The sequence below is a fragment of the Idiotropiscis lumnitzeri genome, chromosome 7, assembly GCF_059441095.1.
Source record: "Idiotropiscis lumnitzeri isolate Australia: NSW breed Sydney's pygmy pipehorse chromosome 7, RoL_Ilum_1.0, whole genome shotgun sequence".
NCBI classification, from domain to species: domain Eukaryota; kingdom Metazoa; phylum Chordata; class Actinopteri; order Syngnathiformes; family Syngnathidae; genus Idiotropiscis; species Idiotropiscis lumnitzeri.
In genome coordinates this window covers 19651627-19666484 of record NC_142397.1, presented here as the reverse complement: position 1 = coordinate 19666484, position 14858 = coordinate 19651627, and the positions used below count along the sequence as shown (strand labels likewise).

Sequence of the window (14858 nt, the reverse complement as noted above, 5' to 3'; positions counted from 1 at the left end):
CACGGCCACAGGGAGTTCCGCCAACACACAGACCCCTCAGGCCCGGACTGACCGGGGTAGACCCTAGACAAAGTGCAGAGGGTCCCGGTCTGCAACACAACCTAATAAACTATCTTCGTAGAAAGACAGAAAGACATAGCAAGGCACAGAGAAACCATATGAGAAAATGTACCCAGGGTAGGTCATCCGCGTTGAGAGGGATGACAGCCCACGGCCACAGGGAGCTCCGCCAACACACAGACCCCCCGTCCCGGACTCGTAAGCATTGGTTGTTCAGTGGTAGAATTCTCGCTTGCCATGCGAGAGGCCCGGGTTCAATTCCCGGCCAATGCAAAAGCTGCTGTTGCTTCATGACATGTACACTGTGAGGGTGATCTCTTGTTGGACATCACCATCCCTGATTTGAACCAAGCGCCTCTCGCACCCAAAGTGCGAATAATGCCTATATCCCAATGAGCCTCCAGCAATTCATGACATTATAATTCTACCAGCGTAGAAGCATTGCTATTAGTAAGGAAATTTCATTTGAACTCAAACTCCCGAAACCATGTCTATATTCACCCAGTGTAATGGAGGACACGTTTGGGATTTGAAAAAAGTGTCCTCACAAACTTGAAGTGAGACTTATACAGCCAGTCCAAAAAGCCAAACCTCTTTTTACAAGGTGTCGAAATCGGTTATCTTTATAGAACGTAGTCTTAATTATAAAGAGGTGGAGTTCCAACTATCAGAAATGCAGCAGTTTAGTCTCACAATGCTGAAATATGTTATCTCAATGTCACATTATCAGACGTTATCAGTGTTTTCTCAATGTCTTGATACTGGCATCCATTATCGCAATGTATGGTCGTGGATCGTTAGTGCATTTCCCAGTATTAAAAAATTTCTGCAAAATGATCTCATCGTTAAAGGAATGTATCGTTCACTTGATGCATGAGATAGGTTAATTTTGCACTGTTTCAAGAATGGAAAAAAAGGTCTTATTGGGTCCATTAAAAAAGGTTTTCCTTGGTGGTCATCTATGTCTAATTGACCGCGCTGTACTAAGCATTGGTAGTTCAGTGGTAGAATTCTCGCTTCCCATGCGAGAGCCCCGGGTTCAATTCCCGGCCAATGCAAAAGCTGAAGCAATGTCATATAGTATTAATTACGATTGTGACCCGTTGTTGGAACGTGCCATGCCTAAGTTGTTTTCATCTGTCAATTTCCCTCTTGCGACCCCAGCTTTATCTGCAGTTTGCCTCATTTCAGGGCGGGAATGACAACACCGTCTACCGGTGCATAGGATATTAATAACACTCGATTTACTAATGTGGAGACCCGAGGCTATTTGTCAGAACCTTTTAATGTATGTAGAAATCCGTTTTTTGGGCTAAATTTAGCAATTGTGGCGTTTAATCAGGTGTTTTTGCAGTAAATTATTGAAAGTAATTGTGACTAGGACTGGTTAAATGCAAGGACGTAAGCTCTTTAAAAGGACAATGGACGGGGACGCAGGACAATTATTTCATAAAGTAGAAACTATCCAGATCAGACCATGTTATTTAATTCTCAGTGAAAGGAGGGAGTGGATGACACCCAGAGTAAAACCTGACCAGGGGGTAAAACTGAGGTATTGTCAAGTGTCATGTGAAAAACGCTAAGTTCTGTCTTGAGTGGACTTGGTACCTACCAGTAGGATATCAGTTTTATCAATGTTGAGTTGCACATAATTGGATGAGAACCAGTGATTAAGTTCGGAGAAGCAGTCAGAAAGGGAGGAAGCAGGAATAGTGGCAGTTGGTTATGTGGCGAGGTAGAGCTGAGTGTCATTTGCATAACAGTGGAAGTGTATGATTAATCTGTGAAACAGCTCGACAAGAGGTAAGAATAAAGATAACGAAGTGGAGAGGGCCTAAGACAGAGCCTTGTTGGACACCAGAAAAAACAGGGGATGGGTGGGATTTGAATGATGTCAGTTGAACGAATTGGGTCCCACCGGACACATCGGCGTTGAATAATTGAAGAGTTGTGTTTGTGTAATTCCACTGTAATGGAGTCCGTTCAGGAAGATGGTGTTAAAATTGAATCACAAGCTGCTGAGAGATCGAGGAGGGTGAGAATGTTAAGTAGGCTAGGGTGGCTTGCCAGGAGGAGGTCATTGGTGTTCTTGATGAGTGAGATTTCTGTACTGCATTAGGTCGGAAACTAGACTTGAAATATTAATAGAGGTTATTGGAGGTCATTTGGGAATGGAGCTGGGTAGAAACTGTCATTTCCAAGATTTTTGAAAGGTATCGGACTTTGGAGATAAGACGAAGGTTATTGAAATAACAAGGACCTGAAGTATAGTTTTTTTTTTAAGTACAGTCGTAATGTTTTCAGTTTTGTAATTTCATGTTAAGTTTACCAGCGTCACCCTTTCCAGTCTGCCTTTGAAATTGTTAACGGACTCAAAGTTTGGTAAACCATGTGTATTCCAACTCAGCGGTGGCTCGTCTGAGATTTGAACCCAGCCTCCCGCACCCTAAGCGAGAATCAACCGCCTAGAGTAGACCCATGAGCCGAATGCAACCATGTGCTTGTAGCCTGAGGTTTAAACGGGTCTCCGCAAGCCTGAATCGGCACCTGTTCGTATTTAAACCAGAAATTGCGCGCTCCCAAATTGCAAATGACAACCAAGGCCTAAGGAGCCAACAAATTGATGACGTTCTATTTTTACCAGCGTAGATCCTTTCCTATTAGTACGGGAGTTTCAGTTGAACTCAAAGTTCAGAAACAATGTTTATATTTACCCAGTGTAAAGAAGGACTCGTTTGGGATTCGAAACTTGTCCTCATACACCGTAAATGAGATTTATACCCCCAGTCCAAAAAGCCAAACCTCTTCTCACCAATGCATCAAAACTGGTTATCTTTATAGGTCGTGGTCATAATTATAAAGTGGTGGAGAGTGATCTTATCGTTAAAGGAATGTACCATTCACTTGTTGCATTACTTACATTGCTATAATGCTACGTTTAAAAAACGAAAAAAATGGTCTCATTTGGTCCCTTGAAAACGTTATCCTTAGTGGACGTCTATGACTGAAGGGTATTCCTCTGTAAGCATTGGTTGTTCAGTGGTAGAATTCTCGCTTGCCATGCGAGAGGCCCGGCTTCAATTCCCGGCCAATGCAAAAGCTGCTGCTGCTGCTTCATGGCAGTACGCAATGAGTGCGATCTCTTGTTGGACACCACCATCCCTGATTTTAACCAGAAACCTCTTGCACCTAAAGTGCAAATAATACCTATATCAATCAATCAAATTTTATTCATATATCACTTTTCATACGTAAAATGCAGCTCAGAGTGCTGTACAATATAAACATCCAAATTACAACAAAAAACTAAAACCCATTTCACCCACCCAACATAAACACAAGACACATACGCACACACGCCTGAACTCGCATACACACAGAACACACGCATTAACACAACCTAATAAACTATCTTCGTAGAAAGACAGAAAGACATGGCAAGGCACAGAGAAACCATATGAGAAAATGTACCCAGGGTAGGTCATCCGCGCTGAGAGGGATGACAGCCCACGGCCACAGGGAGCTCCGCCAACACACAGACCCCCCGGCCCGGACTGACCGGGGTAGACCCTAGACAAAGTGCAGAGGGTCCCGGTCCGCCGGGCCTAGGGAGCCTCTGGGATGAAGCCCCCTGTGAGAAGGCCAGCCACACCTCCCAGCGCGGAGGCCCCCCTTGAGGAAACACTGGAGCTGAAATATATAAAAGAAAATGATAATGCTAAAAGAAAAATAAGCTAAAAATTAAAAGACAATAACATAAAACGACGGAGCTAAAATATATCAGAAAAATGATGATGCTAAAAGACAAAGAAGCTAAAAATGAAAGACAATGATAGTAGATAAAATGACAGTCCTGAATTAAAAGACTAAGATAAATCATCTAAAAGCCAAACTAAGGAGGTGAGTCTTGAGCCTTCCTTTAAAAATATCAACAGTCTCTGCGGACATGATGACCTCCGGCAGCCTATTCCATAGACGAGGACCAGAATGGCTGAATGCAGCCTCGCCATGTGTTCCAGTCCTCACCCTCGGAATAATTAACAGGCTGGTGCCAGAGGACCTCAGCCCAATGAGCCCCCAGCAATTGATGACATCCTAACTTTACCAGTGTAGATCCATTCCTATTAGTAAGGAAGTTTCAGTTGAACTCAAAGTTCAGAAACCCTGTCTATATTTACCCAGTGTAAAGAAGGACTCGTTTGGGATTCGAAACTTGTCCTTATACACCCTAAATGAGAATTATACCCCCAGTCCAAAAGGCCAAACCTCTTCTCACAATGTATCAAAGCTGGTTATATTTACAGTTCGTGGTGATAATTATAAAGTGGTGGAGAGTGATCTTATCGTTAAAGGAATGTACCATTCACTTGTTGCATTACTTACATTGCTATAATGCTACGTTTCAAGAACGAAAAAAATGGTCTTATTTGGTCCCTTGAAAACTGTTTTCCTTAGTGGACGTCTATGACTAAAGGTAGCTGAGTCGTAAGCATTGGTTGTTCAGTGGTAGAATTCTCGCTTGCCATGCGAGAGGCCCGGGTTCAATTCCCGGCCAATGCAAACGCTGCTGTTGCTTCATGACCTGTATACTGTGAGGGTGATCTCTTGTTGGACTCCACCATCCCTGATTTGAAACAGGAAGCTCTCGCTCCCAAAGTACGAATAATGCCTCTAGCCCAATGAGCCTCCAGCAATTGATGACATTTTAATTGTACCAGCGCAGATGCATTGCTATTAGTAAGGAAGTTTCATTTGAACTCAAACTCCCGAAATTAGAATTAGAATTAGAAATCCCTTTATTGTCATTGTACTCAAGTGTGCAACGAGATTAGAGGGCTCCCCTCTACCATGTCTATATTCACCCAGTGGAATGGAGGACTCGTTTGGGATTTGAAAAAAGTGTCCTCACAAACTTGAAGTGAGACTTATACAGCCAGTCCAAAAAGCCAAACGTTTTTTAACAACGTGTCGAAATCGGTTATCTGTATAGAACGTAGTCATAATTATAAAGAGGTGGAGTTCCAACTATCAGAAATGCAGCAGTTTAGTCTCACAATGCTGAAATATGTTATCTCAATGTCACATGATCAGACGTTATCAGTGTTTTCTCAATGTCTTGATACTGGCATCCATTATCGCAATGTATGGTTGTGGATTGTTAGTGCATTTCCCAGTATTAAATAATTTCCGCAAAATGATCTCATCGTTAAAGGAATGTATCGTTCACTTGTTGCATTAGATAGGTTAATTTTGCAGTTTCAAGAATGGAAAAAAAGGTCTTATTGGGTCTATTAAAAAAGGTTTTTCTTGGTGGTCATCTATGTCTAATTGACATCGCTGTAGTAAGCATTGGTAGTTCAGTGGTAGAATTCTCGCTTTCCATGCGAGAGCCCTGGGTTCAATTCCCGGCCAATGCAAAAGCTGATGCAATGTCATAGAGTATTAATTACGATTGTGACCCGTTGTTGGAACGTGCCATGCCTAAGTTGTTTTCATCTGTCAATTTCCCTCTTGCGACCCCAGCTTTATCTGCAGTTTGCCTCATTTCAGGGCGGGAATGACAACACCGTCTACCGGTGCATAGGATATTAATAACACTCGATTTACTAATGTGGAGACCCGAGGCTATTTGTCAGAACCTTTTAATGTATGTAGAAATCCGTTTTTTGGGCTAAATTTAGCAATTGTGGCGTTTAATCAGGTGTTTTTGCAGTAAATTATTGAAAGTAATTGTGACTAGGACTGGTTAAATGCAAGGACGTAAGCTCTTTAATAGGACAATGGACGGGGACGCAGGACAATTATTTCATAAAGTAGAAACTATCCAGATCAGACCATGTTATTTAATTCTCAGTGAAAGGAGGGAGTGGATGACACCCAGAGTAAAACCTGACCAGGGGGTAAAACTGAGGTATTGTCAAGTGTCATGTGAAAAACGCTAAGTTCTGTCTTGAGTGGACTTGGTACCTACCAGTAGGATATCAGTTTTATCAATGTTGAGTTGCACATAATTGGATGAGAACCAGTGATTAAGTTCGGAGAAGCAGTCAGAAAGGGAGGAAGCAGGAATAGTGGCAGTTGGTTATGTGGCGAGGTAGAGCTGAGTGTCATTTGCATAACAGTGGAAGTGTATGATTAATCTGTGAAACAGCTCGACAAGAGGTAAGAATAAAGATAACGAAGTGGAGAGGGCCTAAGACAGAGCCTTGTTGGACACCAGAAAAAACAGGGGATGGGTGGGATTTGAATGATGTCAGTTGAACGAATTGGGTCCCACCGGACACATCGGCGTTGAATAATTGAAGAGTTGTGTTTGTGTAATTCCACTGTAATGGAGTCCGTTCAGGAAGATGGTGTTAAAATTGAATCAGAAGCTGCTGAGAGATCGAGGAGGGTGAGAATGTTAAGTAGGCTAGGGTGGCTTGCCAGGAGGAGGTCATTGGTGTTCTTGATGAGTGAGATTTCTGTACTGCATTAGGTCGGAAACTAGACTTGAAATATTAATAGAGGTTATTGGAGGTCATTTGGGAATGGAGCTGGGTAGAAACTGTCATTTCCAAGATTTTTGAAAGGTATCGGACTTTGGAGATAAGACGAAGGTTATTGAAATAACAAGGACCTGAAGTATAGTTTTTTTTTTAAGTACAGTCGTAATGTTTTCAGTTTTGTAATTTCATGTTAAGTTTACCAGCGTCACCCTTTCCAGTCTGCCTTTGAAATTGTTAACGGACTCAAAGTTTGGTAAACCATGTGTATTCCAACTCAGCGGTGGCTCGTCTGAGATTTGAACCCAGCCTCCCGCACCCTAAGCGAGAATCAACCGCCTAGAGTAGACCCATGAGCCGAATGCAACCATGTGCTTGTAGCCTGAGGTTTAAACGGGTCTCCGCAAGCCTGAATCGGCACCTGTTCGTATTTAAACCAGAAATTGCGCGCTCCCAAATTGCAAATGACAACCAAGGCCTAAGGAGCCAACAAATTGATGACGTTCTATTTTTACCAGCGTAGATCCTTTCCTATTAGTACGGGAGTTTCAGTTGAACTCAAAGTTCAGAAACAATGTTTATATTTACCCAGTGTAAAGATTGACTCGTTTGGGATTCGAAACTTGTCCTCATACACCGTAAATGAGATTTATACCCCCAGTCCAAAAAGCCAAACCTCTTCTCACCAATGCATCAAAACTGGTTATCTTTATAGGTCGTGGTCATAATTATAAAGTGGTGGAGAGTGATCTTATCGTTAAAGGAATGTACCATTCACTTGTTGCATTACTTACATTGCTATAATGCTACGTTTAAAAAACGAAAAAAATGGTCTCATTTGGTCCCTTGAAAACGTTATCCTTAGTGGACGTCTATGACTGAAGGGTATTCCTCTGTAAGCATTGGTTGTTCAGTGGTAGAATTCTCGCTTGCCATGCGAGAGGCCCGGCTTCAATTCCCGGCCAATGCAAAAGCTGCTGCTGCTGCTTCATGGCAGTACGCAATGAGTGCGATCTCTTGTTGGACACCACCATCCCTGATTTTAACCAGAAACCTCTTGCACCTAAAGTGCAAATAATACCTATATCAATCAATCAAATTTTATTCATATATCACTTTTCATACGTAAAATGCAGCTCAGAGTGCTGTACAATATAAACATCCAAATTACAACAAAAAACTAAAACCCATTTCACCCACCCAACATAAACACAAGACACATACGCACACACGCCTGAACTCGCATACACACAGAACACACGCATTAACACAACCTAATAAACTATCTTCGTAGAAAGACAGAAAGACATGGCAAGGCACAGAGAAACCATATGAGAAAATGTACCCAGGGTAGGTCATCCGCGCTGAGAGGGATGACAGCCCACGGCCACAGGGAGCTCCGCCAACACACAGACCCCCCGGCCCGGACTGACCGGGGTAGACCCTAGACAAAGTGCAGAGGGTCCCGGTCCGCCGGGCCTAGGGAGCCTCTGGGATGAAGCCCCCTGTGAGAAGGCCAGCCACACCTCCCAGCGCGGAGGCCCCCCTTGAGGAAACACTGGAGCTGAAATATATAAAAGAAAATGATAATGCTAAAAGAAAAATAAGCTAAAAATTAAAAGACAATAACATAAAACGACGGAGCTAAAATATATCAGAAAAATGATGATGCTAAAAGACAAAGAAGCTAAAAATGAAAGACAATGATAGTAGATAAAATGACAGTCCTGAATTAAAAGACTAAGATAAATCATCTAAAAGCCAAACTAAGGAGGTGAGTCTTGAGCCTTCCTTTAAAAATATCAACAGTCTCTGCGGACATGATGACCTCCGGCAGCCTATTCCATAGACGAGGACCAGAATGGCTGAATGCAGCCTCGCCATGTGTTCCAGTCCTCACCCTCGGAATAATTAACAGGCTGGTGCCAGAGGACCTCAGCCCAATGAGCCCCCAGCAATTGATGACATCCTAACTTTACCAGTGTAGATCCATTCCTATTAGTAAGGAAGTTTCAGTTGAACTCAAAGTTCAGAAACCCTGTCTATATTTACCCAGTGTAAAGAAGGACTCGTTTGGGATTCGAAACTTGTCCTTATACACCCTAAATGAGAATTATACCCCCAGTCCAAAAGGCCAAACCTCTTCTCACAATGTATCAAAGCTGGTTATATTTACAGTTCGTGGTGATAATTATAAAGTGGTGGAGAGTGATCTTATCGTTAAAGGAATGTACCATTCACTTGTTGCATTACTTACATTGCTATAATGCTACGTTTCAAGAACGAAAAAAATGGTCTTATTTGGTCCCTTGAAAACTGTTTTCCTTAGTGGACGTCTATGACTAAAGGTAGCTGAGTCGTAAGCATTGGTTGTTCAGTGGTAGAATTCTCGCTTGCCATGCGAGAGGCCCGGGTTCAATTCCCGGCCAATGCAAACGCTGCTGTTGCTTCATGACCTGTATACTGTGAGGGTGATCTCTTGTTGGACACCACCATCCCTGATTTGAAACAGGAAGCTCTCGCTCCCAAAGTACGAATAATGCCTCTAGCCCAATGAGCCTCCAGCAATTGATGACATTTTAATTGTACCAGCGCAGATGCATTGCTATTAGTAAGGAAGTTTCATTTGAACTCAAACTCCCGAAATTAGAATTAGAATTAGAAATCCCTTTATTGTCATTGTACTCAAGTGTGCAACGAGATTAGAGGGCTCCCCTCTACCATGTCTATATTCACCCAGTGGAATGGAGGACTCGTTTGGGATTTGAAAAAAGTGTCCTCACAAACTTGAAGTGAGACTTATACAGCCAGTCCAAAAAGCCAAACGTTTTTTAACAACGTGTCGAAATCGGTTATCTGTATAGAACGTAGTCATAATTATAAAGAGGTGGAGTTCCAACTATCAGAAATGCAGCAGTTTAGTCTCACAATGCTGAAATATGTTATCTCAATGTCACATGATCAGACGTTATCAGTGTTTTCTCAATGTCTTGATACTGGCATCCATTATCGCAATGTATGGTTGTGGATTGTTAGTGCATTTCCCAGTATTAAATAATTTCCGCAAAATGATCTCATCGTTAAAGGAATGTATCGTTCACTTGTTGCATTAGATAGGTTAATTTTGCAGTTTCAAGAATGGAAAAAAAGGTCTTATTGGGTCTATTAAAAAAGGTTTTTCTTGGTGGTCATCTATGTCTAATTGACATCGCTGTAGTAAGCATTGGTAGTTCAGTGGTAGAATTCTCGCTTTCCATGCGAGAGCCCTGGGTTCAATTCCCGGCCAATGCAAAAGCTGATGCAATGTCATAGAGTATTAATTACGATTGTGACCCGTTGTTGGAACGTGCCATGCCTAAGTTGTTTTCATCTGTCAATTTCCCTCTTGCGACCCCAGCTTTATCTGCAGTTTGCCTCATTTCAGGGCGGGAATGACAACACCGTCTACCGGTGCATAGGATATTAATAACACTCGATTTACTAATGTGGAGACCCGAGGCTATTTGTCAGAACCTTTTAATGTATGTAGAAATCCGTTTTTTGGGCTAAATTTAGCAATTGTGGCGTTTAATCAGGTGTTTTTGCAGTAAATTATTGAAAGTAATTGTGACTAGGACTGGTTAAATGCAAGGACGTAAGCTCTTTAAAAGGACAATGGACGGGGACGCAGGACAATTATTTCATAAAGTAGAAACTATCCAGATCAGACCATGTTATTTAATTCTCAGTGAAAGGAGGGAGTGGATGACACCCAGAGTAAAACCTGACCAGGGGGTAAAACTGAGGTATTGTCAAGTGTCATGTTAAGTTTACCAGCGTCACCCTTTCCAGTCTGCCTTTGAAATTGTTAACGGACTCAAAGTTTGGTAAACCATGTGTATTCCAACTTAGCGGTGGCTCGTCTGAGATTTGAACCCAGCCTCCCGCACCCTAAGCAAGAATCAACCGCCTAGACCCATGAGCCGAATGCAACCATGTGCTTGTAGCCTGAGGTTTAAACGGGTCTCCGCAAGCCTGAATCGGCACCTGTTCGTATTTAAACCAGAAATTGCGTGCTCCCAAATTGCAAATGACAACCAAGGCCTAAGGAGCCAACAAATTGATGACGTTCTAATTTTACCAGCGTAGATCCTTTCCTATTAGTACGGGAGTTTCAGTTGAACTCAAAGTTCAGAAACAATGTTTATATTTACCCAGTGTAAAGAAGGACTCGTTTGGGATTCGAAACTTGTCCTCATACACCGTAAATGAGATTTATACCCCCAGTCCAAAAAGCCAAACCTCTTCTCACCAATGTATCAAAACTGGTTATCTTTACTGTTCGTGGTCATAATTATAAAGTGGTGGAGAGTGATCTTATCGTAAAAGGAATGTACCATTCACTTGTTGCATTACTTACATTGCTATAATGCTACGTTTCAAAAACGAAAAAAATGGTCTCATTTGGTCCCTTGAAAACGTTATCCTTAGTGGACGTCTATGACTGAAGGGTATTCCTCTGTAAGCATTGGTTGTTCTTTGGTAGAATTCTCGCTTGCCATGCGAGAGGCCCGCGTTCAATTCCCGGCCAATGCAAAAGCTGCTGCTGCTTCATGGCAGTACGCAATGAGTGCGATCTCTTGTTGGACACCACCCTCCCTGATTTGAACCAGAAACCTCTTGCACCTAAAGTGCCAATAATACCTATATCAATCAATCCAATTTTATTCATATATCACTTTTCATACGTAAAATGCAGCTCAGAGTGCTGTACAATATAAACATCCAAATTACAACAAAAAACTAAAACCCATTTCACCCACCCAACATAAACACAAGACACATACGCACACACGCCTGAACTCGCATACACACAGAACACACGCATTAACACAACCTAATAAACTATCTTCGTAGAAAGACAGAAAGACATGGCAAGGCACAGAGAAACCATATGAGAAAATGTACCCAGGGTAGGTCATCCGCGCTGAGAGGGATGACAGCCCACGGCCACAGGGAGTTCCGCCTACACACAGACCCCTCAGGCCCGGACTGACCGGGGTAGACCCTAGACAAAGTGCAGAGCGTCCCGGTCTGCAACACAACCTAATAAACTATCTTCGTAGAAAGACAGAAAGACATGGCAAGGCGCAGAGAAACCATATGAGAAAATGTACCCAGGGTAGGTCATCCGCGCTGAGAGGGATGACAGCCCACGGCCACAGGGAGCTCCGCCAACACACAGATCCCCCGGCCCGGACTGACCGGGGTAGGACCTAGACAAAGTGCAGAGGGTCCCGGTCCGCCGGGCCTAGGGAGCCTCTGGGATGAAGCCCCCTGTGAGAAGGCCAGCCACACCTCCCAGCGCGGAGGCCCCCCTTGAGGAAACACTGGAGCTAAAATATATAAAAGAAAATGATAATGCTATAAGAAAAAGAAGCTAAAAATTAAAAGACAATAACATAAAACGACAGAGCTAAAATATATAAGAAAAATGATGATACTAAAAGACAAAGAAGCTAAAAATGAAAGACAATGATAGTAGATAAAATGACAGTCCTGAATTAAAAGACTAAGATAAATCATTTAAAAGCCAAACTAAGGAGGTGAGTCTTGAGCCTTCCTTGAAAAATATCAACAGTCTCTGCGGACATGATGACCTCCGGCAGCCTATTCCATAGACGAGGACCAGAATGGCTGAATGCAGCCTCGCCATGTGTTCCAGTCCTCACCCTCGGAATAATTAACAGGCTGGTGCCAGAGGACCTCAGCCCAATGAGCCCCCAGCAATTGATGACATTCTAACTTTACCAGTGTAGATCCATTCCTATTAGTAAGGAAGTTTCAGTTGAACTCAAAGTTCAGAAACCCTGTCTATATTTACCCAGTGTAAAGGACTCATACACCCTAAATGAGAATTATACCCCCAGTCCAAAAGGCCAAACCTCTTCTCACAATGTATCAAAGCTGGTTATATTTACAGTTCGTGGTGATAATTATAAAGTGGTGGAGAGTGATCATCTCGTTAAAGGAATGTACCATTCACTTGTTGCATTACTTACATTGCTAAAATGCTACGTTTTAAGAACGAAAAAAATGGTCCTATTTGATCACTTGAAAACTGTTTTCCTTAGTGGACGTCTATGACTAAAGGTAACTGAGTCGTAAGCATTGGTTGTTCAGTGGTAGAATTCTCGCTTGCCATGCGAGAGGCCCGGGTTCAATTCCCGGCCAATGCAAACGCTGCTGTTGCTTCATGTCCTGTATACTGTGAGGGTGATCTCTTGTTGGACATCACCATCCCTGATTTGAACCAGGAAGCTCTCGCACCCAAAGTGCGAATAATGCCTATAGCCCAATGAGCCTCCAGCAATTGATAACATTATAATTGTACCAGCGCAGATGCATTGCTATTAGTAAGGAAGTTTCATTTGAACTCAAACTCCCGAAATTAGAATTAGAATTAGAAATCCCTTTATTGTCATTGAACTCAAGTGTGCAACGAGATTAGAGGACTCCCCTCTACCATGTCTATATTCACCCAGTGGAATGGAGGACTCGTTTGGGATTTGAAAAAAGTGTCCTCACAAACTTGAAGTGAGACTTATACAGCCAGTCCAAAAAGCCAAACCTCTTTTAACAACGTGTCGAAATCGGTTATCTGTATAGAACGTAGTCATAATTATAAAGAGGTGGACTTCCAACTATCAGAAAGGCATCAGTTTAGTCTCACAATGCTGAAATATGATATCTCAATGTCACATGATCAGACGTTATCAGTGTTTTCTCAATGTCTTGATACTGGCATCCATTATCGCAATGTATGGTTGTGGATTGTTAGTGCATTTCCCAGTATTAAATAATTTCTGCAAAATGATCTCATCGTTAAAGGAATGTATCGTTCACTTGATGCATTAGATTGGTTAATTTTGTACTTTGTTTCAAGAATGGAAAAAATGGTCTTATTGGGTCCATTAAAAAAAGGTTTTTCTTGGTGGTCATCTATGTCTAATTGACAACGCTGTACTAAGCATTGGTAGTTCAGTGGTAGAATTCTCGCTTTCTATGCGAGAGCCCTGGGTTCAATTCCCGGCCAATGCAAAAGCTGAAGGAATGTCATAGAGAATTAATTATGATTGTGACCCGATGTTGGAACGTGCCATGCCCTTTTTTGGAATTTGTGGTTTTTCAACGAGAAAACAAAAAAACCTATGGAGCTGAAATATCACATAGATGTAAAAAAGGGGTTAAAGTTTAAAATGTCAAAAAGCAGGAATTTTAAAGCATTTCAGTTGGGAATTAGAGTATTTTATAACATACAGACCCAGGGCATGCAATGTCCACATTACGGCCCATTGACTCCCATGATAACTCACAAATTTTAATAGATTGTAAACCTGATGTTTTTTTATGAATTTCCCATGATTATTGTACAGATCCCTTGACAGGGGACTGAATAATGGGTAAAAAAAAAATAATTTGGGGATTTAGCTTTAAACCCCCTAAAACACCAGGTGACGCCAAATACTAACTATTGATTTTTCTTTGCTGAACAATGAATCGCTATGGCGCGCTATCGTACAATTTTATTCCATGAAAAACTGATTGTCAGAAGAGAAGTGTGTGTGAGTGTGTGTAGTTGTGCATGCATGCACGTGTGCCCGCGTGGCACGCAACAATTCTGATAACGCAAAATACGAGTTCTTTCCAAGTGTTTGCGTGTAGTGTGTATATATATATATACATTTATACATGTAAATAGAAATATGTGCACACGCACGCAGCACGTGTACGAGCGTTATGTGCACGTGCCTTGCTTGTGCTACGTGCGCATGCATTGCGTTGCTTTGCATGGCCGATTAATACAATGCGGACTTGCAAAGCATTGCACGCGCATGTACGTTTCACCTGCACATGCAATGTATTACTTTTCATGCACGCATTCAGAGGAGTCGAGATTTAAAAGATGCACTTCCTGTTTATTCAAGCTTAACTCTGACATTTCACCTTGAACCTCACACATGCAACGATGGCGAGATACTTCACAGCAGAAGAGGCACGGCAAAGTATTTTGGATGATGATAAGTATTCCACTGACTCGTCTTTCATAACATCTGACGAAGACTCCAATCAAGATTTTTCCCCTCATAACGAGATGGAAGAAATGCGATTCCGATGAGAAAGAGGAAGAGCTTAAAGAAGAGGAAATTGACATTGTGCCGCAGGAAGAGTAAGGACGCATATTGTGGCCATCAAAGAACTGGAAGTTTTCTGGTTTCTGACCCACGAACTTGCGGGACAAGTTGTTTCCTCTCCAACCCTCACACCTGGGCC

General features: G+C 42.3%; 10 non-coding genes across 10 annotated transcripts; all 10 read left to right on the top strand.

Moving 5' to 3' along the window:
- Positions 1-262: 262 nt before the first annotated feature.
- On the top strand, positions 263-333 carry trnag-gcc (transfer RNA glycine (anticodon GCC)). The gene has a single exon. It is a non-coding gene; the product is annotated as a tRNA-Gly (tRNA).
- Positions 334-1047: 714 nt separating this feature from the next.
- Positions 1048-1118, top strand: trnag-ccc (transfer RNA glycine (anticodon CCC)). Its single transcript has one exon. It is a non-coding gene; the product is annotated as a tRNA-Gly (tRNA).
- A 1967-nt stretch (positions 1119-3085) lies between these two features.
- trnag-gcc (transfer RNA glycine (anticodon GCC)) lies at positions 3086-3156 on the top strand. The gene has a single exon. It is a non-coding gene; the product is annotated as a tRNA-Gly (tRNA).
- A 1393-nt stretch (positions 3157-4549) lies between these two features.
- Positions 4550-4620, top strand: trnag-gcc (transfer RNA glycine (anticodon GCC)). The gene has a single exon. It is a non-coding gene; the product is annotated as a tRNA-Gly (tRNA).
- Positions 4621-5406: 786 nt separating this feature from the next.
- trnag-ucc (transfer RNA glycine (anticodon UCC)) lies at positions 5407-5477 on the top strand. The gene has a single exon. It is a non-coding gene; the product is annotated as a tRNA-Gly (tRNA).
- Positions 5478-7444: 1967 nt separating this feature from the next.
- Positions 7445-7515, top strand: trnag-gcc (transfer RNA glycine (anticodon GCC)). Its single transcript has one exon. It is a non-coding gene; the product is annotated as a tRNA-Gly (tRNA).
- Positions 7516-8908: 1393 nt separating this feature from the next.
- Positions 8909-8979, top strand: trnag-gcc (transfer RNA glycine (anticodon GCC)). Its single transcript has one exon. It is a non-coding gene; the product is annotated as a tRNA-Gly (tRNA).
- A 786-nt stretch (positions 8980-9765) lies between these two features.
- Positions 9766-9836, top strand: trnag-ucc (transfer RNA glycine (anticodon UCC)). Its single transcript has one exon. It is a non-coding gene; the product is annotated as a tRNA-Gly (tRNA).
- A 2856-nt stretch (positions 9837-12692) lies between these two features.
- trnag-gcc (transfer RNA glycine (anticodon GCC)) lies at positions 12693-12763 on the top strand. The gene has a single exon. It is a non-coding gene; the product is annotated as a tRNA-Gly (tRNA).
- A 791-nt stretch (positions 12764-13554) lies between these two features.
- On the top strand, positions 13555-13625 carry trnar-ucu (transfer RNA arginine (anticodon UCU)). Its single transcript has one exon. It is a non-coding gene; the product is annotated as a tRNA-Arg (tRNA).
- Positions 13626-14858: the final 1233 nt, after the last annotated feature.